Consider the following 24541-nt stretch of genomic DNA (forward strand, 5'->3'; position numbering starts at 1 on the left):
ATAATTGACCTCAAAACCCTGACTATTGCACACCGCTGCATCTACAAAGAGGCCTCCCTCCAGAAGCATTTCACTGCATTTCACTATGCACTCCTCGATAAAACAAGAAAGCAGGTGGCGTAAGCTTCTGTGTCACAGCACCCTCCCTCTGGGACTCCCTACCATCGATCATCTGAAATGAACACTCCTACCCAGTGTTAAAAAAATGTGTAAAATCGTGGTTGTTCAACAAATACGATAAATGTTGCACCTGACCCACAAATTCGACGACTGTTTCAACTAATGTACCTACTGCCATCTTCCAGTGGACAAGACGCCATGATACCCCAGGGTCTGGGCATTACATAAATGTAATTAATACAATAAACAAATAATAAAACACACTCATTGATGTTTTTTGTTACTGTGCGATCTTGCAGTGCTCACTGGCCTCTCACCTCACTGAACTCTTCAACCTGTTTTCAAAACAGTCACGATCATCCCTCTCCTAAATAAACAAGGGAGTGACCCGAACCTACCAGCTACATTTCACCCTATCTCTCCTTCTGCAGTACTCTAAAGTGCTTGAAAGGGTTGTGTTCAACCATTTTACCAATTTCGTAGACATCCACAACCTTCGAGACCCCCTTCAAGCAGGTTTCTGCACCTGTCACTCCACAGAAACTTCTCTCATGAATGTGTCCAGCTTCATCGCCTCTGCTTAGCACTCCAACCTACCTATCCTCTATCCTAATTCTCCTTGACCTCTCTGCCTTTGACACTGTCGATCACTCTGATCTTCTTAATACTCTCTTTCTTCTAGGGATTTGCGATGGAGCCCTTGCCTGGATTGAATCTTACCTTGCACCTTGCCAATTCACTGTCTTCTGGAGCAACAGCACTTTTCAACTCACCCCTCTAACTATTGGTGTTTCACAATGCTCTTGGGCCCGCTCCTCTTTACACACCACTCCTCTGCTCTTGGGGCACTAATCTTCTCCTTTGGGTTCTTGTGCCAACTCTTTGTGGATGACACCTAAATCCTTTTCTCTTTTTCTGTACTTTCCTCTGATCTCTCTATCAATATCTCCAACTATCTCTCTGCCATTAACTATTGGATGGCTTCACACTCTCTGATGTTAAACTCTACCAAAACAGAGATGCTCTTCTGACCTGCCAAAAGCTCTCTCTCATCTCTTCCTCTGCCTAAACAGTTCCCACCTGACAATCTCCCCTACTCTCCTTCAGCTAGAAACCTCTGCGTCATCTATGACCCTTCTCTACTTTCATCTCCAAAGCTGGAACAGCAGCTCGCCTCAACTTCCTAAATATTTGAAAAAGCGGGCATCTCCTTCCTTTCAACACTGCCAAGCATATCTTAACCACTCTTGTCTTCTATAACTGGACTACAGTGCCAGCATCCTCTTTGGTCTCCCCAACTATGCTTTCTGTCCTCTCGACAAGATCAGTAACTTTGCTTCCAGGACTCTCTTTGAACTCCCTCCCTTCACAACTACTTCCTTGTACCATCATCAGGTTGGATGGATGACAAGCCTTCTTGTAATCTCCACATCGCCCTCCTTGTGCTTCCTTGCACTTCCACTCTTTCTCTCTTCTTGCTCCACTTGCATGGAATTCTCTTCCCCCAGACCTCCAAGAAGCAGTCCACATGGATTTGTTCAAAACCAAACAAAAAACCTACCTCCTTGCCTCTGAGTTACCTTCTCTTCTTAGCCTACCTCTCATCTGCCTGCTAGCTAAAATGTTTCCTTATCCTCTAACTTGCCTCTGTCCCTCACTTCCTCTACCTCCACTCCAGCACTTCAGCCATCATGGACACTTCCCGAGCACAGCTGGCCATACCGCCTACCTGCACTTAAAAATGTCCAGTGTTTGTCGCCTTAATCTATATATGTCTACTTATATATTGTCCCCGGTGACTGTTCCATTTACTCCCCTCCACAACCTGGTTAGAATGTCCCTCAAACTCACCCCATTGTAAGAAGCTTACTGCTTCGCATCATATCGATTTCTTATCTATTGTACGTCCTTTTGTGATCAAAAGAGCATTTTTCCTCCTGTGCATGAATAAATAAATAAATAATGGTGACGGGGCCTGTGCCACGCGTTCTTGCAGACGAGGTTCCGTTTGACATACCATTCAGAGTCACAGAATCCCCTGCGAGATTCTCTGTAATCTGGGAGATTCAGGGACCCTTTAAAAAGACACAACTTTCACTTTATCTTTGCTGTCTCACCAGTACCATAGGCCAGAGCACCACCAGAAGCCACAACACCGCCATTTTGGAAACAAGGAAATGCAAGAGTGGAATAACTTAGGAAATAGGCTTTTTCCTCCAATGTACCCTGTGAAAAGGCCGGTATCCTGGTCTTGTCAACGGGGGACAAGACTCCCTCTTAAAAAGGGGATGGGAGGCCCAGGGATGAGTCCACAACCAGTCCTAACCCTGAGGACAGTGGCACTTGAGAATGCTCCAATTCCTCCCCGTCCCTTTGTGACAGAATAATGTGATGCAGTACACCTTTATCTCACACCATCCAACTTTACCAAAACACTGGCCAGTGTGTTTCTGATTGTTTTAAAGAATAAGACCTTATGGACTCAGACAAGCCGTGGTGGGAAAAGAACAGCCTTCCACTGCACTGCATTGCCCGCAGTGAACAAACCGATGCATAGACTTAACTCGTTGTACAAGAACAGGGATAGGTTACACCACCGGAAACACCACCGGAAACACAGCACCTCGTGGGGGAAGGTGAGCCAACAACACTGTGCCCATGTGGCAAAGAGAACAAGCTCAAAGAGTCTCCCGCCGGTGGTGAGCACACACTGCAGGCGACAGGCTCCCTAGACCAGCAGGGAGAGAACCAAATGAGGAATGCCATGATACAGACTTTATTAACCATAGGGGAGCATGGACAAATGCCACTCTAACTTGAACTTGACCAATATTCTTCCTGGGCTGCCATCACTACACCACGGCATGCTTGTGCGGAGGAAGTTGACAGGAATCAGCCTCTTATTTCATGATTTCGACAAATGTAACACTTTCATAGTGGGGAAAGAGATGACATATTGGCTAGCAGGAATTACATTAAAAATCTATGCACTGTATTTGTATTTTGTATTTGTTTTATTTATAAAGCGCAGCCAGGCCCAGGGGCAAACGGGTGCATCAATTTAAGCAGGTTACAGTATATTACAGTTACATACCGTCGAAGGAAGATATGTACGTGTTGCAAAGACATACAAGTTACAGTTACATACAGTAAATAGAGGAGGATGCAGTTAAATAGTACAGTATAATAGTTCTAATAATTACAGTAAGTCAGGCGACAAGCCTAAAATCGGGAAGTTAAACTCTCGTTGTATCCAAATCCTGAAGCCAGCGCTTAGTGTTACGCTTGAATAAGTGGAAGGAGGGTTCTGATCTGAAGGGAGCAGGGAGTGTGTTCCATAGCTTTGAAGCCTGTACAGGGAAGCTAGCCCCTCCCGAGTTATGGAGTTTGAATCTTGGTATGGACATTGTGTTTGCTTGAGCCGCTCTAAGTGGTCTTGAGGCTGTGTGATGAGTGAATTGGTTAGTAAGGTAGGCTGGGGCGAGATTAGCCCTAACTTTGTGTGTTAGCGCAAGAGTTTTGAGAGAAATTCTGTACTCTACAGGGAGCCAGTGCAGGTTACGTCTAGTCTCAGAAATATGGGACTTCTTGGGGATGTTGAGGGCAGCCCTCATGGCATTATTCTGGGTTACTTGTAACTTGTTAATGTTTTTGTGGCTAGTAACTAAATAGAGGGTGTTACAATAATCAATTTTGGATAGAACTAGGGTTCTAGCAAGTGTAATGCAGTTGGGTGTGGAGATGAACGGCCTGCAGGCGGTGATTAGTTTACAAGTATATGCGGATGATGCTGCTACCGCATTGATTTGTTTGGAGAATGATAAAGTGGTTCAAGGTAAATGCCGACAGTTTTAGTGCTGTTTGAGACAGTGATGGAGTTGCCATCTATAGTGAATGCTTTGAAGGCAGTGTTTAGTTTTTTCAGTTTAGCATGTGTGCCTAAGATAAGCAGCTCAGTTTTTTCGTCATTTAGACAGAGACCGTGTAGTGCACTGGTATTTGGTTGACCATTAAAAGATGGCTCTGGCAATTACAGCCACAGGATATATCATTCTGCCCACCAGGACATGTACAACCTTTTCCCTGCAACCAGTATTTGGTCTGGTTATAAACAAGCGAGTGCACTCAGTTAAAGGTGTTCTCTGGATTCAAAAGAGCTTTTATATTTGTTGTTGCAAACTTTGCAAGCAATAAGTATTTATCCACTGAAATATGATACAATGATGTACAACACAAATGTAAACTAATCTCCTGCCTTCCTCCAAAAAATTCTTGCTGTTGTTCGCTTCACATTTATGTCATGCAACGTTGTCACTGAGCTGAGTTAATAATAGTGACCAAAAGATTAACTACACTTTTTCGATTTCCTACCTCTGTTTCAGTGAAACCCTATTGTAATCTTCTACCTTCCCCTCAACCAAAGCATATTTGAATGTTCTACCTCGTCTTTACCGCAATTCCATTAACTTTCCACCTGTCCTTCAACCAGAACTTATTCGCTTAACTGCTCTCGCAACCTCCACCCCTGCCTAACACTCCTGATCCCAAAATCAAACCCTATGCCCTACATTTTAGCACGAGCCAACTGCAACAATTTGCCTGAATCAGTGACAATGTTTACAGCTTGCTTTGCCAAATATGACCAAAACCGTTCGTTTTTGTTTGTCCAGGCTTACTCAATACCCTCACACACATTCCTATGCCTTTTGATGTTTTGTTTATGCACTGGGAAATTCTTTTTTCTACAATGTGTTTCTCATCATTAGGTCACTGCTGCTTGAGAGCTTATCTACTTTATCCTGGATTAAAAGTGAGGAGGTCAAAAACCATCCATTCTGGGATGGGTGTTTTTTTTTTTTAGACAGCCTACTTAATACAAATAAATACACTTCTGGTGTGTTGCTTGAAGTTATATTTACTCTTACTCTTAAGGTCAACAGGGGGTGTTGCTTTTGCTCGTCCATGCAGATACCACTGGACCAAGGAGGAACAGGTTTCAGGCACTACCCCTAAGTACTTTTGGGGCAGTGGGATTGGAATCCGAGAGATTTGGGACCGACGTGGATCAGTGACTGCCAACACTTCATTAGAAGAGATAGAAAAATAGATAATGAAGAATATTGTGAAGTGGGAATATCCCCAATACGTTTTATATAAATCGAAAGGTTTGTTGTAATCTCAAAATATGTACCCCACAGCCCGCATTACGCATGCAGAATGACCAGCGTATGGGTTTATTGGAGGAGAGACAATGAATAGTTTCCAGCCTGTGACAATGGCCCACACTAAGGACGTGGGGCAGAGGGATCTGCCCGCAAATGATTGTGGTATTTTGGGTCAAAAATCCAGGCACGAGTGGCTCTAAGTAGCAAATCAACTGTGGGAGCGCAGCGAACAACAATACATATTGATCATATCCTTTGCTGCCAATCACAGAGCTTTATTGGGACGGGGTGCACTGTAGTCGGACCACAATGATCACAATAACCAACCTGAAGGGTATGGTAGATATTATTTCATCAGAAATAATCCAAAAGAATGGCCTGACACCTAGGGAGGGAATGGAGTAGCAGAGATGGAACTTGAACATGGTGATGGCTGGGTTCTGCAGGCGTGGAGCTTTAGGGCAACTAAGCCTCGTCAAAAAGGGGTCTACATGAAATATGTTGTTCACCTGTCACAAGAGGTGCCTCATTTTTCCATATTAACCATTTTGGGAGCACTTGAGTTGGATGGTTGCAAATAGCAGGCACCATAACCAAAATATCACAAGCACTGAAAAAAGACAATAGTTTTGACATCATGAAAAGGATGGGAGATGTGTGAAGTATAGGAGTAGCGATGGAAGCAATAAGTAGTTACGTATATTTGACAATCCTTCTTAAGTTAATACTTTTTGTTTGCAAGTATTTAGTCTGTATTGTAGGTTAATGGATAAACAGAAAAGGCACTCACATCATTGAAGTGGGATCTCTGCACATTAAGGTACGTGCTTGGCACTTCTTTTGCACAAAGCTAACAAACAGACATCTAGATGCACACATGAAACTAATGCGAGTAAGCAGCGCAATCAATGAGTTTTACCAGAAATCTGGTGTTGGGGATTGGCCTGTAGTTGGTTGGTAGTAGAGGGTCGAGGGATGCTTTTTGAAGCAGAGGTTTTAAATGTGCAGTTTTTGAAGGCGTCTGGGAAGTGGCCGGAGTTGAGGAAGTCATTGAGGATGGATCTCGCCAGTTCTCCTGCAGAGGTGGAGGTGAACATTTCTCTGAGGAAGGAGGCAGGGCAAGGATCAAGTGGTGAGCCGGAGTGCCGGCTGGCTGATAGTAGTTTCGCAAACTCCTCACTCGAGATGGGGTTGAAGGAGCACAAAGTAAGGGTCTCAGGTGTGAGGGTGGGTGGTTCAATTATAGCAGATGTAGAGCGGGTGGACAAGAGGAAGAGTTTGGCATTAATGGTGGTCGTCCTGCCTATGGCTGTTTTGGAGAAATGTTCAGACAGGGAAATGCAGAGTGTTTGTGAGGAGACAGTCGGGTGTGGTGCAGGGCAGGTTCAGGAAATCGGTGATGATCCTGTGGAGCTCTCTGCTGCCCAGGATTATTTTATTGCAGTAGGTAATTTTGTCCTTTAAGATCTCTGATTTGTAGTTTCTGTGGTGGTGGGCGAGTACTGATTTGCTTTGTGGTGTTCTGGAAACTCGCCATTTGTGCTCGAGGGAGTGGTTATGTGTTTTCAGAGTCTCTAGGCGGGGGGTGAACCATTTGGGTGTGTGGGTCGTTTGTGGGAGGGAGCGGCCTTGGAAGCAGTTAAGGGAATGAGGGAGTCATTTAGCTAGGAGTCGAAGAGTTCTATAGATAGTGGTCTTGTTGTGGTCGGGAGTGATGAGATGGCGCTTAGTAGTGCCTTGGCTTGGTCTGGTAGTACCTTGATATTGTTTCTGCATTTAACCTGAGATGTAGGAGTAGGGGATGGATTGGGGGGTGTCGGTGGTGTGAGGATGGAGAAAGGAATGACAGAGTGGTTTGTCCAGATGAGGAGTTGGGGGTGGATGTAGAGATGTGGTCAGAGGAGCTGGAAATGGCATTGATGGTGTGGCCAGCAGTATCTGTTGGTCCTCTGATGTGCTGGGTGAGGTTGAGTGCCTCTAGGCTGTCGACCAGGGGTAGAGTCATGGAATTGTTGGGGAGGTCTAGCCAGATGTTAAAATCTCCCAGTAAGGTGAGTGCTGGGTGGGTGACTAGAATGGCTGCCAGAGAGTCACATAGGCTGTTGGTGAAGTGTCTGTCATAGCCCCAGGGTCTGGAGACCAGTAGGAAGCTGTGTAAGAGAGTAGGCAGGAAAGAGAGTTTGACTAGGAGGGATTTGCGTTTAGCGGTTCTGGGTTGTGTTTCAGTGGAGGTGATAGAGGTGTGTGGTTTGTGCAGGATGACTACACCACCTCCTCTGAAGCATTACCACCTGCATCGCCCACAATAGCAAGATATGTTGTGGGCGATGAGGGAGTAGACAGCTGGGAATGCTTCATGATCGATAGGCTTGAGGTCGTAAGAGAACCCGTTTTTGGTAATGTAGATTAGATCAGGGTTCTTGGAGGTTAGGAGATCAAAGATATTGTGTTTGTTCTTGGCTAGGGAGCGGGCATTGAAGAGGAGGCAGATGACTTTGCCAGAGGTAGTGGCAGCAGTGTTTGCCAGGGTGACCCGGGTTGGCTGGGTGGGGATGGTCTGGGTAATCGGAGAGGGGGTGTTGGTGGTGGGGAGACAGTCGGTTGGGGCGGGCAGTGAGGATGGGTTCTGACCATAAAGGAAGAGAGCCTAGCGCTGACTGGCCTGGTTCCCATTCTGACCATAAAGGAGGCAAGCCCAGCGTTGACTGGCCTGGTTCCCATGAGCCCAGCGCTGACTGGCCTGGTTCCCATTCTGACCATAAAGGAGGCGAGCCTAGCGCTGACTGGCCTGGTTTCCAATCTGACCATAAAGGAGGCAAGCCCAGCGCTGACTGGCCTGGTTCCCATTCAGACCATAAAGGAGGCAAGCCCAGCGCTGACTGGCCTGGTTCCCATGAGCACAGCGGTGACTGGCCTGGTTCCCATTCTGACCATAAAGGAGGCGAGCCTAGCGCTGACTTGCCTGGTTCCCATTCTGACCATAAAGGAGTCAAGCCCAGCGTTGACTGGCCTGGTTCCCATGAGCCCAGCGCTGACTGGCCTGGTTCCCATTCTGACCATAAAGGAGACAAGCCCAGCTCTGATTGGCCTGGTTCCCATTCTGACAATAAAGGAGGCGAGCCCAGCGCTGACTGGCCTGGTTCCCATTCTGACCATAACGGAGGAGAGCCCAGTGTTGACTGGCCTGCTTCCCATGAGCCCAGCACTGACTGGCCTGGTTCCCATTCTGACCATAAAGGAGGCGAGCCCAGCGCTGACTGGCCTGGTTCCCATGAGCCCAGCGCTGACTGGCCTGGTTCCCATTCTGACCATGAAGGAGGCGAGCCTAGCGCTGATTGGCCTGGTTCCCATTCTGACCATAAAGGAGGCGAGCCCAGCACTGACTGGCCTGGTTCCCATTCTGACCATAAAGGAGGAGAGCCCAGTGTTGACTGGCCTGCTTCCCATGAGCCCAGCGCTGACTGGCCTGGTTCCCATCTGACCATAAAGTAGGCGAGCCCAGCGCTGACTGGCCTGGTTCCCATGAGCAAAGCGCTGACTGGCCTGGTTCCCATTCTGACCATAAAGGAGGCGAGCCCAGCGCTGACTGGCCTGCTTCCCATTCTGACCATAAAGGAGGCGAGCCCAGCGCTGACTGGCCTGGTTCCCATGAGCCCAGCGCTGACTGGCCTTGTTCCCATTCTGACCATAAAGGAGGCGAGCCCAGAGCTGACTGGCCTGGTTCCCATTCTGACCATAAAGGAGGCGAGCCCAGCGCTGACTGGCCTGGTTCCCATGAGCCCAGCGCTGACTGGCCTGGTTCCCATTCTGACCATAAAGGAGGCGAGCCCAGCGCTGACTGGCCTGGTTCCCATTCTGACCATAAAGGAGGCGAGCCCAGCGCTGACTGGCCTGGTTCCCATTCTGACCATAAAGGAGGCGAGCCCAGCGCTGACTGGCCTGGTTCCCATTCTGACCATAAAGGAGGCGAGCCCAGCGCTGACTGGCCTGCTTCCCATTCTGACCATAAAGGAGGCGAGCCCAGCGCTGACTGGCCTGGTTCCCATTCTGACCATAAAGGAGGCGAGCCCAGCGCTGACTGGCCTGCTTCCCATTCTGACCATAAAGGAGGCGAGCCCAGCGCTGACTGGCCTGGTTCCCATTCTGGCCATAAAGGAGGCGAGCCTAGCGCTGACTGGCCTGGTTCCCATTCTGACCATAAAGGAGGCGAGCCCAGCGCTGACTGGCCTGGTTCCCATTCTGACCATAAAGGAGGCGAGCCCAGCACTGACTGGCCTGGTTCCCATGAGCCCAGCGCTGACTGGCCTTGTTCCCATTCTGACCATAAAGGAGGCGAGCCCAGCGCTGACTGGCCTGGTTCCCATTCTGACCATAAAGGAGGCGAGCCCAGCGCTGACTGGCCTGGTTCCCATTCTGACCATAAAGGAGGCGAGCCCAGTGCTGACTGGCCTGCTTCCCTTTCTGTGGGAGTTCAATTGATTTAAATGATTACTGTCATTCTTCAACCCATAATTCGAGTCAATGGTGTGAACACGGCCACCCAATGACAGGTAAAAGAACTGAGTGCAATCTACTTGCACAGAGCACTTCTTCAAATATCTGACCTTGAATTGCATGCTGGTGAAAAATTAAACGTGAAATGAGATCATGTGCTTTCTGAAGCACCCACAATCGCAAACTGAGCAACCAGACCACCTGGATTCCTCACTTCACCAGTCTATGCAATCCTGAGCAAATCCCTCTACTTAAATGACTCCTAATTCCTTTACTGTCACAATTAGGATCACATAGAAGCGATTATGGTGAGTGTGTACGACACAGAAAAACATGCATATTGTATTAAACTACAATGTCTGCTCCAAAGATCATAAAAATATTGATTACCACAGGATGAAGTATCCCTTGCAGCTCATTGCTCTGTCACGTGTGTGCAATGCTTCCCTCCTAACAGAAAAGCGAAAGGCACTAAACTGTCTAATGGGCAAAAGTATTTTCCTCGAGGATTTGCCTTTACTGCATAAGGAGCCCTCAAGGGCATTCCTTTTACCCTGCCCCCGGTTATGGGAAGTGCCAATGGGGTCTCCTTGAGGGCGGCAAAAGGAGATCACACTAGTACAAACTGCGTATTCTTTCAATGCATTTGTGAACCAGGGAAAGGGTTTCCCTGGGTCTGCTCCTTCGACCTGGTGCAAAAATGGATTGAAAGAATTTGTTGTTTTCACAGCAACACATTTTGCCCAAGTGCTAATTACACAGCCACTGGAGCAAATATCATAATATCATGTTTTAGGGTCTCAACAAAAGCCGCTAGAGCCCTCCAGATTGTATATTGTATGGCCGAAATGGTATGCACTAATGCTCCCTTTGCTGGTGGAGCCATAGACGGTGACCTACAATAGCCGTATTGCAGCAGCGGCTCTGCATCTAATTAAATACTTGTGGTTTAGTGATGTTCTCTAAAGGTGCTCTATAGGTCCTGCTTTAACACCCGGCGGCTCCTAGGAGACCTTCCAATCTGTGCACATTTCATCAAGAATGATAGTGTAGCAATTCTTATGACATCACCTGCATTCAATGGACTGTCCTTATTCAAGCCGCTCTATCACCATAGATTCCAATCTCCGCCAGCCAGTAGCGGGGGCAGCTTTTGCTGCCAGGGGGGCAGAAAATGGGATGTCACCGGGAGGCTGGGAGGTGCACTGGGCGCCAGGGGAGAGCCAGGAGGGCGGCCACCCCCTGGCTCTGCCACTGCCGCCAGCTACACTCTCCCTTCTGTTGCCTCTTCCCTCCCTAACCTGCTTAACCCTTAACCAAGGCTCGCAACCTTGGGGCTCTTTAGACAGTTTCCTGAAACTCTACCAGTTCATCACAGCCATTGCAAAAGCAGCCAACCTCCATTGTCCACACCTCACCCATCAATCAGCTCAACCCCTTATTTCTACTCTTCTGGCCCGAAGACTGCACTGTCACATGAGTCTTTTTCTTCGTCTACCCCTCTTCTCTTTTGTTCCCATCAACTAAGTCTTCAATTTAGCAACATTCAGCCTTTTCAGCCTACCCAGATCCTTCCCCCCCCCCTGTCTAATGTCACCACATGGAGGCTCTCCATGCAATATTGTTTGGCCTTTAAAGTCCTGCTACTTGTCTACAAATCCATCCCTGGTCTTGCCGCACTACCTCACTGACTGCATCTTACTGTAAGCTCCCACTCCAGCTACCTGCTCATCTCTTCACAATCGGTCCGCTGCACTCCCTGTGTCGCCTTCAACTTTCTCTCCTTCTTCCTACTTGCCCCACTCCATCATCTCCCCAGGGAAAGTCTTCAAAATGAGGCTCAAACTCCACCTGCTACCAATGGAAGAACTCTTTTTTCTCGCACTGACACCCTCTTATGCGTGTTAACTGCCCAACTCACCTCTCCTGCATTCTGCCCCCAGGTCTACTGTATGTAATTTAATAATATGTAAATACTGGCTTTAGGCCCTTATTAGGAGACGTGTTGTACTATCCTCTATTCCTTACAGCTGGGCTATGTTCCTATTCTTACCCCTTCACCACCAGGTGTGCATCATTCAGTTAAGCAATGCTCTTAAAACAAAACAACCCCCGTACCATGGCATTTTAACCCAGTGATCTACTTTCCAGGTCTACGATACGAGTGCTTAGATGCCTGCGGGTAATAGCACCACCTTCTGATGAAATATGGAGTACTTCCCATAAAGCCGGTCCATGCCAACATGTTCTTTCACATTCGCCCAATGCTCGCGCAGTCCTGCTTTTTCTTTCCATTCTGGGGCTTACAGATCCGAACTCAAAATGCAAGACTACGTGTCCCAGAATGCAAAGTTAAAAGTAGGTGTGGATGAGCATCTCCTGAATGAAATGGGAAGTGATGCATGTATGAAAACCATTGCTTCACAAGTGTGAACAACATGGGCGATTCAAGCACAATGGAAGGATTTCTTAGGGCCAAGCCTATTTTGATAGTTTCATGTCATTTCTACGAAATAAATTACTCTGAGGTCATTTACTTAATGGAAATCACATCAAATGTTTACTTCACCATTTTTCTTATAATTCTCCTCCCCCCTTCACTACCACCCCAACCCAAACCGCCCCAACCCCTTTTACCCCCTAACACACAAATACATATATAAATTCAAAGTAATTTGAAGTAATTTATACAAAGTAAATGACCACGAAGTTCACACAGTTCGTTAAATAATTATGCTACTTTCGGATTCAAAGAGTGTGAATTGTTTTGTATCAGGAATGTATTTAAGAACATGATACCGTATCCTCAAAAATGAGTGCAAATGAAAGGGGCGCAGCCAGTGCGCTCGTTTTATTTGTGCTCATTGATGAAATGGTCAGGTCTCCTTATGCTGAAAGAGACCTGAGCTTTTCAGGAGGAGCTGGGCAACAGCACAAGGATGTGCCCTCCAGCCTAGTTTGCATACATTATTCCATTCTACTGTATTGACACTAACAGTGCTTTAAATGGGCAGGCATTGCCAGTCTTGAGTACCTGCACTTCTTTTGTTTGAAATGTAGTACCAGCACTTTTGAGCAGGAAGCCTATACGTGTGATGGAGGAGTACTGGCATTGCTCCTCAGTAAGCAGGTACTCTGGGATATTGAGAATCTGCACTTCTGTGTTTACTTTTCAAGCACTGACCACTAATGTGTGACTGACTACCAGCAACAACGTGGTTGCTGGGAGTGCATTTTCATTCTTCTGTGGGGGATGGAAATGCAAGCGTGACAGCTGTGAATTAAACTCCCAGTGACTGTCACCTTTTCCAAACAATCATGACAGGGTCTGAAATGCCCCTGTCATAACTAGCTCTTCCCACTGTGCCTGTTTCAAAAGGCAAAGGGGGATGATCCTCATTTCTGGATATTTAAAAGCACTTCCCGTTTGTGAATTTGTGATGGACTTCTAAATGTCGAGAAACTATGTTTTATTGGCGCAAATACACGAAGGTAGGAAAAGGGCTTCTGAAGGATGCGTTCATTCGGATGCCCTTTTTTAATTGGGCTGCACCTTTTTTTGGTGCAAATGAGGAGGTGCGCTGGTGCATCTCCTCACGTCGTCCCAAATATATTTTGAGAAACTGACTCATGCTGTAATTTCAAAAAAAGAAATGACTGTGGGCAATTGCAGAGCGCAGAGGCAGCCCTAGGCTAAGGTGCCTGTACATTAAAGGGCAGCAGGTTGGTGATGCCTCGAATTTCTGGAGGAAGCAGATGCCATAGTCTATTACCAAAGATGCCAAGCTCCATTCCTGGACTCCCTCCGCCCCCCTCCCTTGGCAATTTGGCACTTCAATTTCGTTTAATTGAAAGCAAAGGACTTGCCGCCTGGCATCTCCGGGGATCTATACCCCCCCCCCCCCACACACATGAAGGCTTGGTAAGCGTCTTGTCGTGTAAGAAAGTTTCTCTCACAGACCCCAACAAACTGACCATCCTTGGGGCCAGACTTACACAAGGTTTCCCTATGGGATTGGACCGTTGCAAAATGCTTTTGTGAGACAGGACCTTGTGCTCTGCAACTGATAGGGCAATTGTCAAAGGACATGCATGCATTCATCTTGATGTCTGTAAACATGTGTTAACTTGTGAAAGGTTTAGTACAATAAAATCAATACACAATCAACATTTATTTAAAAAAGGACCAGGTCTCTTCCTCCACCATAACCCTGTGAAAGGTTTGCATCTGGTGCCCAGCTGGGCCTCGCACACACCAGGCAGCACCTGGAGCCAGTGCACGGGCCTGCCCCACACAGCGGTGCTAATGGAAGCGAATTACAATGGTAAGCTACAGGTAATTGAGGCCTGCCAGGCTGCCACAATAAGCAAGCCTGCGTGTTTATCACCTTGATTTGCATGCACTGGGGGCACCCATTTCAAAACAGTTAAACACGCACATGGCTGGAGGAGCGAAGCGTGAACGCCAGGTGTGCCGCGCGTCACGTGACGGTAATCAACACTCAGCGCTCTGTCACGGCAGCGTTGCGCGCGCTCCACCTAAGGGCAGTGTTGAGAAAGTCAGATGATGCATTTCTCGGCTTTTCGACGGGGGCTCTCCCTCTGCTTTTCGAGATTGCGTATTTGCATCCAGTGCGCTGGTGCTTGTGAGGTGTGGGGGCAAATGGCGACATACAGCAAGATTGCTGCAGTCAATAACTCTATCACGCAGAATGCCCCTGTCATTGCCATTAATATACACATGTATTAGCGCACAGTGCGAGCTAGCACGTCTCTAGGTGCGATGGACCTAGGGCGATGTACTGGAAGAGGAGTGCCTTAACTTCCAACTTAAGTCTAGGGGCAGTGGCTCTGTCAATGAAGACGCTATGCAGCCCATCCCAGGCTTTAGCTGCCTCTCCGCCAATCCTCATGGCTCCTCGGGTGATGAGTCTGCGGGACCGGATGCAAAGATGACGCACTTCAACATAGAGGGACAGTTTTCATGAAGACGGAGCTAAAGGGCAGTGCCTCTAGTACTGGGCTACTGTTAAAAGATGCCAGCCCAAACGCTGGCTACCCATGCTCTGCACAGGCCTCTACTGCTCTCCAGGTAAAATAAAATAACATTTAGGAGACATCGCGGGTGCTTAAAATTAATACCTCCTGGCCATAAGCAAATGGAGGGGTTTGCAAGCCTTTGACACACGATCTTTCCTTGTACGTCTGCAGACCAATCTGGTGGCAGCACTCTGGACGCATCGACGCCGCATTCGTGCCCTGTACCAGGCAGCCCGGAACGCAGGCTCTACTGTATGCTACAAGCCCGCATTCCGAGCGGCCTAGGCAGCTGGCTCCCCGTCCCGGACGGTTCCCCTGACCCCCTCACCTCTTAGTACCCCTGCAGTTCCGTACATGGGCGCTAAGATTGTTTTTTCCACCTATATCAAACATATTAAACTTACCTTTGCAGATTGAGCCCGCACTGAGCAGTGCTGTCTTCCAGGCAGTCCTTCTTCAGTGTTCATTGAAACGCTCTGCTCGGGCCCTTAACTTGGGCGGCGGGCCATTGCCTACAGGCTAGGCCAGCCACCTCAAGGCATATTCCCTCAGTAAAGCCTTGAGCCCCCTCGGTGAGAGGGGATAGCTCAGGGGCAACGCCAGCACAACACTGGTTCGAATTCCGATTCTGCCCTTAGAAACCAATCTCTGGTATTAAGCGCGTTATAAAAGAACAGTGATAATTATAATTGGGGGAGGCCAGCATTTAAAGCATTTGCATAATCGAGGAGGGAGTTTAGGACAGTTACTGCTACCAGTGAGGTGTGTTTCATGGAGAGGAAGGGAGAGATTGTTCTCAGTGGAAGAAGCTGGGAGAAACGATTATTTGCACCTGCTTTGATATGTGGGGGCAGGGTCAAGTCTTGGTGAAACATGAACTCCAAACTCTTCACTTTGATATTTAAGGGAAGGGTCTGACCTCGAAGGGATGGCATACTCATTTATTTTACTTGCTTTCACTCTTTGGTACCTAAAAGAATCTTTTCTGTTTTGAACTCATTGCGTTGGGAGGAGTTAGTCCACATCCAGTACAGAATGCCCGTAGGCAGGCCGGTAAGGGCTAGTAATCCATCATCGTCTCCTTTCACACAGAGGTATACACGGATGCCATCAGCATATGAATGAGCTCAGAAAGGGCATGGTCTGAGGACCTCAAACAGGAGTGTCAAGCACCGGGGAGAGCATGAAGCCCAGAAGAGCCTCACAATGAAGTACCCCAGGATAGAAGAGACTATCCCTGAGTTCAACCATCAGTGACCCATCTTCTAGAAAGGAGTCAATCCACTTAAAGACTCACTGAGGCATGGGCAACTGTGGCTGATCTATGGAATATGAGGTCATGGTCCACGGTGTCTAAGGTGACAGGCAGATTCAACATAACCATGAGGACTCCTCTACCCTCATCCAGCACAAGGCTAGACAGTTGCCTAAAACCTCACGAGTGCTATCCCTATTCGGTGCCTCTGACAGAACCCTGATTGAATCCCATTGCATGTACTCAATGCTGGGGATGCTGGAACATGTAGTGCCTTTGGCGTTGGTGGGCCCCAGTGGAAGCTGCTGGAAGAAACTCAATTAAGTGGGGAGCTGCATGCAGGCCGACTACTCTAGGCCTTCCTACCCCCTTGCTGTCTGGTAGAGGAGTCATATATACATGCCAGTGTATAGCCAGCACATTTTTCTATGCAGCCCTCTTTATCTGCCAAGGATGCCTGGCAACACAGTCTTGGCTGTAATTAAAATATGAATGGACATTTCTGATGGCAGTGCAGTTCAATAGTAGATAGGGAGTTTGAGAATGTATAAAATGCTCTTAGAAAAGTCTGTATACCGAGTGTTGAGGTGGGGGTCCACTCGGCTAATCACATATTTGGGATCCAGCACTGGCTGTGTTTCATCTATTTCACGGTACAGCAACTGTCGCTTTCTCCATCACTGAGGACCTTGGTGCAGCACAAGAATTCTTTCTGGATCTTTCTGTGGCCTTCAACACTGTTGATCACGCCATTCCAATTAGACATATCAAAATGATTGGCATAACATACCATAGCCTGTACTGGATCCGTTCTTTACTCACCAACGTGAAACGTGCTGTTGCTCTTTCCCCGTTCCAATCCCGTTTCACATGTGTGATTTATGACATCCCTCAAGGCTCTTCCGTGTCCACACTGCTGCAGAACATCTACCTTTAACCCCTGCCTGAGCTCACCTGCTCCATCATCATTCAATTCCTTAACTACGCCGATGATACCCAGCTTTTTCTCAAACATTAACCATCCTCCAGAAGGTCACAATCCATCTTGTTGACATTGATTCCTATGTTATCATAATCTTCTTTAAGCGTAACAAAGACCCGAGGGTATCTTGATGTTATAGAATACCAGAAGTAAAAAGGAGAAAAGGGAGAGACAGCATAAAGGGAAGGAGAAAAACACAGAATACAGAGTAACTAAAAAAGTTGTGTCTTAAGAGCTTTCCGAAAGGCCAGATGATCAACAATGGAAGGCAAGATCTGAGGGAGAAGGTTCCACAGGGTCGGGGCAACAACCAAGAAAGCTTGTCCCCAGATGGTGACTCTGGTCACCATGGATGTCTCTCAGCAAACATCATGGGGCACTGCCAAAGGGGCATTCTGACCATGGGTGATAGACCTGAGGACGGTTGCAATAGCCTGCAGGAGGCTGCTTCGCCTTTAGTTGCGGCTGCGATGCAGGGACCATGCGTCTTCTGCTCTCTGTTTGCTTCCTGTGCTGCTGCTCCTTCAGCATATTAGGTTCTTAGCCATTGTTTATTGTGCTTTCAATGATCACATCCCCCCTTTATATCAGCCAGGTACCTCTTCATTACACTCCCCACACAATGGGCCTCATTCCGACCCTGGCGTTAACCAAGGCGCTATTAGCGCCTTGGTTGACGCTGTTATTTTTCCGACTCCGCCATGGTGAATGGCGGAATTACCACCCCATTCCAAGGTTGGCGGGGTCGGTAATTCCCCATTCACCAAGGGCCCTTCCCCATTCCCATTTTTTCCCCATAGGGCTCAATGGGAATGGGGAAGGCGGTAATTATGGCACCGTAAATTACGGTGCCGTAATTAGCTCCTAGGTCCCTTTGCAGGTTGGTTTTTTTAACGCCTGCAAAAAGCAGGCGTTAAGTACCAACCCGCAAACGGAACTCAGAATAGGGCGGTAAGGGTTTAACGGCACTGGTCTTGTTAACGGTGACCGTTAACCCTTACCGCCCTACTCGGAATTACCCCCAATGTCTGTTATTCACAAGTACAATTTGTTTTAAGCAGAGTAAAATGGGGGTGAGCGGTTAACCTTCTTTGTACATACAACTGCACGGTCTCACTCCACACTTCCCAATTCCTACTGGCTGACTGTGGTGTCCTCTGCACAGGACTTGCTCTATTATGTGGTACTGTGGTACAGAACCTTCTAAGGGATGGGTGGGCACTGCGCGTATTGCCTGTTAGAGTCTAGGACACAGAAAGAATATATTTCCCCAGGATCAGATATGCGGAACTCAGTACACACAAATGTATCAACTGAATTTGTCATTTGTTTCTTCACACATTGATTGATATATGCTGCACCAAACCTTTTGTTACCAGTGGAGAAAAATGTATTTGTCCTGAGGAAGAGTTCAGCTCAAAACACATACATATATAGGTCCTGTGAATAGTCATGTAAACAATTTTAAAAAAATATATGGTGTACTACATATTAATCTAAACGTGAAGAATCAAGTGACTAGCCCAGTTAATACATTTGAGTGCACCAATACATCTTATAGCAGGGAAATATATCACTTCACATTTCAACTAAATCTCTCGGCTTTGCCATCAACTGTGACCTCTCATTCAAATCACGCATTGTCAAAAACACCAATACCAGCTTGCACTCCTCTGCAAAGTCAAGCCTTTCTTCCCTGCCCTGAGATCTGCCCTAACTCTCTGGTACTTTCTTTCTCTCCTAACTACGTATAATACAGATAATGGTAGAATAACAGCAGCGGATTGGCTTCTGCAACAATGTGTGCTCCACCATTGCACAGGCCATCCTGAGTGGTTGGCATCCTCTTCCTACCTTGGACATTTGGCTCGTTAGCAGCTTGTAAGCAGAACCATGCCCGGGTGTGGGGAACAACGTCAAACAACTGCCTACTTGGCCAACTAGCCTTACCATCTCTCATCAGTTAGGCCCTAAATCCAGGCTTCTTCTTTGTACTTGATTTTGAGGACTGTTCTCTTCTCTAGCTTTTAAGGGAGTGAGGGTGCTCTGCTATCTTCATCTGAAACGTTATGAATAGGCCTTGTTTTCTGATATTGCACCAGGTGTGAGGAGACCACGATTTCTCCATTCTGTCCTTTCATTTAGTGCTATTTGATTTAATTATACTAGGTTATATTACCCTCTTTGACCTCTGAAGACTTGGTTTCTCCATCTTGCGTATACGTTCTTCACTTTTAATTGTTCAATGATTGGCCCTCACCGATGTTTACTCCTTTGCTTAATCTAAGAGAAATATGTCTTGTGTGCATGGCTTATCCTCTTTGACTTTGTGCTTTGCAGTTGCTTCTCACTATGGCATCCTTGATCCATAACCATGATTCTTAGCCAAACAAGTAGTCTTTGTTCTTGCATAAATCTGTAGTTCAATGCCTGTCAGCTCTTCTGCCTCAGTCTCTCTCCTTGGGGTTTTCAGCTTACTATTACACAAAACCGACGTCCATCTTCTCATCATGGCTGCTTTACCCGCGTCATATTTTCTACTGCAGCAAGTTTCTATATTTCTCATCTATCTTGTGTTTCTGTGTATATACATCTACTGCAGCTCTTCTTACTTATCTTCTTAATATATATGATTTTTTCGCTTTTGCACGAATATATTCTTTGTTACTTCAGTTCCATCTTCATTCTTTAAGTATTCGTATATCGTTTCAGTGCATCCTCGTGTCTTTTCTTCATGACCTCACTTTACACGTCAGACTTCACTTATAGTTCTTCCATGTCTGATGGTGTCTGCAGACTTCCTTCTACCACTTCAGTTCGACAGTACATTTGGTACAGCTGTCTGAGCTCATAACGTCTTTCATATTTTCGATGCAGTATTGGGACGATACCAGGTGTCATCACAGTGCTTTCTTGCTGCTCTTCCAGTATGGCGGATGTGGGGGGGCGGGCTTCATGAGTGACGTGTACATCTCCTTCTCTACAAGAGTAAGAGCAAGAAGGTGCATATAGGCCAGGCAAGCCCAAGGCAGATGGAAGAGGCAGGAAGAGGTAGGAAAACTGGCAGGGTGATCAGAGCAGTGAGGACTCTAGAAGCCAAAAGAGCTCAGTGCCTTACCTAATGAGTTCAGGGGGAAACTAGAGAGTGGTAGTGGAAGCTACTCACTCTAACTATAAACCATTGAGATGCGTAGTACTTCTTAAAGTTTCCAGAGGCAATGGAGATGTGCTTCAGGTAAGGGTCAGAGTGGACTGACCTGAAGCTGGACTTGCTGACTGCCATTTATGTTACATAGCCATGGGTATTGAACCCATGAAGCCTGCATCTATATAGTTGACCAAGAAGCAGCAACCACCCTGGGATGAGAGGATGAGAAATGTGGGTTTGGCTGTCTAGATGATACATTCATTTGGGATTTGGGTTTTCTTGTGCACTCTCAAATAGAAAAGGCTGACATCCAACCATTTGTGCGTCCCTCTCTGCCTCTGTGACCCAAGCAGATCACCACTCTAGCTGGCCGAGAAACTCACCATCTTCAGAGACCAGAAGCCATGACATCTCCGGACTGAAAACAAAGAGCTGCAAGAGGGAAACATCCTGGAAAACAGAGCTTTTCCTGCTACACAGCCTGCCTCTGGAACAAGCTGCTGATGCAGATAAGGCAGCCCTCCCCCTTGCCACGCTCCAGGAAGGACATGAAGAACCTACTCTTCAGAGAATACCTCAGTAATCGCTGACTGCTCCAGTCAACCCTACTCCCAACCCTGCTGCCCCTAATCATCAAAGCTCCTCTACTTCTCCTGCAGCCAACCTGTAACCCAGTGAGGGCATCCACTATGAACAGTGCCCTGTTGCTACCAACCTAAGACCGTGCTTTATAAATCCCATACATGGATGCATGCATAAATGATCTCAGAATATACCTCTTCTGAAATTACTTGCAAATCCAGCAGAGTGAATGTGCCTAGCTGCTACTTGCACCATAAAGCTTTGTTGCCATACCTGCCATTAGAGGACCCTAATATACCATGGCATAATAGTGCTGATAGGGCACAGGTTTGTCTTTAGTTAGCTGGCCCTGGTAATGCTGAAACTGCTTAGATCTTTGGTGTAGGTATTAGGCAGCTGGGGCGTGTAACATCACATGACAAAGAGTAGACTCTAGAACATCACCTGACAAACTGATTGGAACATCAACAAAGCGGTTCCTGGTTCTGGGAGCTATGTCCTCTTCTGGACCGCTTTGCCGAGGGCCCCCGCTGCCCTATTCAGTCAGTTGTTGGGCAAGGAGAGTTGCTGTCATGTTGTCGAAAGAGAAAGTATATCGTGCCTCCTATTGTAATAAATATATTAATATTGGCCTACTCCAAGCTGCTCGAAAGTCACTTGCGAGAGAAATCCATGTTGCAAGGTCCTGACCTTAAAATCCATGTAAGCCGCCATTTTAGGTCAAACCGCCATTTTAGGATTCGTTGTCTAAAAGTCACCCTGTGAGTTAAAATGGTGGACGATGTCATTCCAGAATACAACATGGTCGTCTTGACCTCTGTACATAGCTAATGTGTAACTTGCCTGCAGGCCACTTGTTGAGGTCGTGAACTGAGACCTTTTCCTTCGTTGACCTATGTGTAGAAGGATTACTCGTGCAATGAAACTAATCCATGAGCATATGTTGTGACAATGTATTCAGATACTGAACGAAGAACATCTGTTTAACTACATTGTATTAATGTTTAAGAAGGCCTGCATGGAAAATCTTAGAATACACAGTTATTGCATTGGCTTGTTGATACATGTATTAAAGGCAAACCAGTTATATGCGGTTGTTTGAGACTTGGCAGCACGAACCCTAGATCGGTGATTTATTAAAAGGAATATTAACCCGAAGTGGGGCTGGACATCGCGCCCACCAAGTGTATAAAAAGCAAATGCATTCTAATGTACAACTTCTCTCACTGAACACATTGACCCACGCTGGAGTTTGTTGTGTTGTACTGAGGGCCGATAGCTATCTGATTTTGCTCTGTTTTTGTAAATGGATTCAGTATAAAATAAAGTACTTTGTATGTTCCTTTGTAACCCGTGTTCGGTGTATTTCCTTTTGGGGTACTCAGCCTCGATATTTTGATTCTGTTTTCACAATGTAAGTGAACCTCAATAGTGAACCAGGCAATAATGGCACATTTGATTTAATCAGGAGTGGGCAATGCGGCCTCATAAATTGGGCAAAACAATCACTACGAGAGTCTTGGTTTGGATCTGGATTTGCTCTAGGGACCTGTGGGTTTTGCTGTGGACTGCGTCAGTTTGCCCACATCCACAATGTAACTTCTAAAAAATGATTTTAAACTCGCATCAAGTTATTTTCAGGCTATGGTGAATTGAAAGATCTAATACACTGGAAAAAAAATTTACTTTTCTCTCCCACGCTTCCATAGCTTTAAAAAAATATATATATAATGTCACTGCTCATAATTTTGTTTCAGTCTCTTCCAATCCCATGTAATTGCGACATTTCACAATTTATTCAGACTCTCAAATTAATTCAGACAACTCTAAACTGTTTAATCTTGTGACGTGAGTTCCCAGATATCACGCCATATTAAAATCTATCACCTGGCCTTCAACAGTAAATCGCTGAGTCTATTTCATGAGCTACCGGTCGGAAAACAACATTGGCTAAGCCTTATAGTTTATTGTTTCCTTGAAGCTATGATTAGTTCAAGTTTCAGGTGTATTAAAGCACATTACGGGTGTCCAGATTGTAGTGGCAGAAGAGGAACACATTCAGAATGGCCTCGGGCATCAGAACATTGCCTTTCACCAGCGGCATGTGGATACAAATCGTACATAGGCACAGGGAAAGGGGGCACAACCAGGATAAGGGTGGCCAGGGGCACAAGCTCAGCGAAGGGTGATAGCCAAAGTCCTCGGGAGGAGGACAGCACACAGTACCACAAAGGGGACTGAACACAAACTAAGGTGGTGTCACAGCATTCTGGCTCAGTAGTGGAAGAGCTCACAAACCCAGGACAGGAGGAGAGATGGGTCCAGACAGCAGAACAATGCAGTTGCATGGGGAGGGGCAGTTCTATTTTCTCTAGAATATGCGGGCTGGATGATGAGTTTTAGAGTGCGCCTCAAACCTTTCGGAAAAGGATTGACACGATGTATTAAGGATGCCGGAAGGAGAGAATATGTTAGAGTATGTCCCACCCACATCCCACCGCATGACTCCTGATCCTCTTGTTATGTCTATGCTTCAAGCCTTGCCACCTCTACGTCACTCTTTCACTAGGGTACAGCAAAGAGCAGCAAAGTTAATTTAACGAAAAAATCTTAGGATGAGCTGGAACCTGCAACTGCTGTTTTCTTCGGCTTCGGTGTTGTACCCTCACGGAATCCTTTTCCTGAATCTACTGTAGACAACCTTCAAGTGTCTCATACGGCTTGTACCAGTGGTATTGTGCCTCTTAGACTTGACCCTCCAGTTCTACGATCTCTTACACTTAGCAGGATAGCCGCACCTGCCACAGGTACATTTCTGGAGATGGCATGCCTCAGATCCAAAGCAACGGCACAGTATGCGTATCTTATTGCGGCGTTTACCAAATGACCATGTTGCCTTCGTCATCTTGCCCCAATAGCCAACACTAGGGTGCTTGGGGCAGACAGATGAAAGGCTTATGGCCATAAGCAGGGATGTCATTTTGGGGTCACCAGGGTTCGCAAATGCAACCCCTTGGGTCGCAGTTTGCAAGCCCTGGGGACTACCTTGCAACCCTAATGATTTGAAAGATAAAAAAAAAAAGATTTTATTTTAAAAAAAAGAAAAAGGAAAACCAGAAGCACCTGGTGTAGCAGGGACCCCCACAAACCCCATGGTGCAGGGGCCCACACCACACCAGTTCTGGGGTTCCCCGACCCATTCTCACCCATCGGGTGAAGGCTGGGCCGGGGATGCGCTCAGTGGGGTTGGATTTGGAGCTGACCATGACATGTGGCATATGTCACATGCCAGGTTCAGCTCCAACCCCTTCTCCCTCGGCTTCCTCGGAGCTCACATAGAGGAACCAGGAAGCTCTGCAGCCTCCCTGCTACTGTATGTGAGCCACAAGGAGGAGCCGAGGGTGGCCAGGAAGGACGGACTGAAGCTGCAAGAAAAAGATAAGAAGGCTTTATTTTTAAATATGTGTATTTTGCTGCATGTGTGAAGTGCTTATCAGATGTATTTATGTGAATGGTAGGTAAATTAGAAGTGATGTGATGTGTGTTTTTGAATGGACTGGTTGGGTGGGTGGCTGTGTGCCTGTGTAGAGAAAACAATGAGTGGATGTAAGAGAAGGTGTGAGTGAGTGACTGGTGGGTGAATGAGTATGACTGTGATGGTGCGTTTTTGAATGTTCTGGGTGTGGGGGTGTGTGCTTGTGTAGACAATGCAATGAGTGGATGTAAGAGAAGGTGTGAGTGAGTGACTGGTGGGT

At 46.8% G+C, this 24541-nt stretch overlaps 1 protein-coding gene and 1 pseudogene across 3 annotated transcripts in view; one reads left to right on the forward strand and one right to left on the reverse strand.

Annotated features, from left to right (window-relative positions):
• Positions 1 to 24541, forward strand: part of CPNE4 (copine 4) — a 1706709-nt gene that overhangs the window by 640799 nt on the left and 1041369 nt on the right. The gene's annotated exons all lie outside the window — the stretch shown is intronic.
• LOC138569080 (large ribosomal subunit protein eL37 pseudogene) lies at positions 23397 to 23691 on the reverse strand (annotated as a pseudogene).

The sequence above is a fragment of the Ambystoma mexicanum genome, chromosome 2q (genome assembly GCF_040938575.1).
Source record: "Ambystoma mexicanum isolate Mex_15411 chromosome 2q, UKY_AmexF1_1, whole genome shotgun sequence".
Classification (NCBI taxonomy): domain Eukaryota; kingdom Metazoa; phylum Chordata; class Amphibia; order Caudata; family Ambystomatidae; genus Ambystoma; species Ambystoma mexicanum.